Source organism: Penaeus monodon, chromosome 15 (assembly GCF_015228065.2).
Source record: "Penaeus monodon isolate SGIC_2016 chromosome 15, NSTDA_Pmon_1, whole genome shotgun sequence".
Lineage (NCBI taxonomy): Eukaryota > Metazoa > Arthropoda > Malacostraca > Decapoda > Penaeidae > Penaeus > Penaeus monodon.
The window spans coordinates 24,480,750-24,482,656 of NC_051400.1; positions in this window are offsets into that span (position 1 = coordinate 24,480,750).

Genomic DNA, 1,907 nt, shown 5'->3' on the forward strand with positions numbered 1-1,907 from the left:
CTATTCCTTCAGCAGGGCTTTTTGTGTGGAGGAAAACCGAAATTTTGCTTTCATTTTCTCCGCTGAACACACTCAATGAAAACAACGGAGAACTTGTGTATTGTTTGCCTGTTTCGTTTGAGTTTATCTTCCTCCCTCCGTCAGCTCCGCATCAGATGACCTTTTTTCTTCTTGCGTGGATTTTGTGTCCATTATTTTGAGTAGTACGTATTGGAGATTAGAACTTGAAGATGATTGGAGAAATAAAAAGTAATGTATAAAATAAGTAATTGTGCAGAGTTTTAACGAGGACTAAGTGGAGGATGTTTCAAAGATAGCATTAACAGCTCACATGAAAAATGGCAACTTTTTGGTATGGGCCCTGAAGATTTGTCGGAAATTACTCTGTGTGGCAATGATTTATCTACTTCGAAAGTTATAATTGTGGATCAGAATTTTTTTTTACTGTAATAATATTCTCTGTTTCGGGGTAAATAGCTCAAATTGAGTTGGTTGCAATAAGTTTAGTGGATATGTGAAATCGAAGTCTGTGGGTGGGAGTTACGAGGAGAAATGACAAAAGTAGCCTCTGTGCCGAAAAGGAATTTCGGGTCAGCCAGCTTGAAGGTGGCTGGCCGCGGCGCCGCTGTCTCGGGAAGGAGCGGTTGCTGGCTGCTGATTTGCGGCCCAGCGTCCGCCCGTCCGTCTCGTGCTGCGTCCTTGGCGAAGGACCCGATTGACGTAGCCGCCCCTTCCTCGGAGAGCTGGGCCATTCTGGAGCATTCTAACTCACTGCCTTCATCCAGGAACTAAGCTTGCAGCCGCTATCGTATTGATGCTGTATTCTTTAGTCTGTCCTCGCAGCATAGATTAAGTGGGAGGGGGTTGTTTCGGCACTGTTGCTTTCTAGGTCAAATGTATAGCGGAAAAGACCTCACTGCAGTAGATTTACTTCCAAGAAAATAGATTATGAAAATACAGAGCTACATTTCAGGCAGATTTTGTCCTTTAAAATTTACTTTTACTTAAAATACTAGAATGCTCTGGAATTCGAAATGAAGAAATTGTGGGAATTTCTGGTCACCATGTGGCGTGAATTTACATATAAAAAATGTTTTTTGTTAGAAATTTTAGGTTGCGCCCCAGAGCCCAGGAGTTTATTGAAAGGTGCGGCGCCGAATGGCCCATCGTTTTCCGCCGCGAGATGCAAAGGACGTAACGCTCGTGAAGATCATGGCATGTAAAGCCCCGAGGGAAGTGTGCTTGATCAGCTGGTCCTGCTGAAGAGGAGCCGGGGTTCAGCGCAGTGTAGCGGACCTGCACATGGCGCTCAGTCCTGCGGGACGCAGTCCGGGCTGTTACGTTGAGGTTACTGTCGCTCTTAATTTTATTTAATGTTCTGGGGTTTAGGGTTGGCGGCATTTGCCTTCCGATGGAGAACAGTTACAGAGTATGGGTTTGCTGGCACATCATTTTTATTTTAATGATCATTCCGTATCATTTGTACGCTCCCATTGTTTTCTTTTTGTCAGCATTATCATCGAACCGTATATTAATATTTTTATTAACGCACATTGGCTGTCGCAGTTGTTTCTAAAAGGTACGTTAAAACTTCGCTGGTTTGTAACACTTGACAAGATTTCTCGACGCGAAACCAGTCCAGCCCTTCAACGCCCTCGCGAACGGCCACGGTCGCCAGAGCTTCTCCTGGGAAACAGCACATGCCCCACCATGTAGGAATTCGCCCGATCGACTGCGAAAATAGAGGTGTAAGATGAGTAAATCTTTAAGCTTAAAGATGCACCGGGCTCCGGGTCGATCTGGAGCACGAATGTCACTGTCCTTCGTGACGGTACAAACCCTGAGTCACTGTTTTCCTCAGCCAGATCTTGGCCCCCCCCCCTCGCCCGCTACGCACACCGTACATC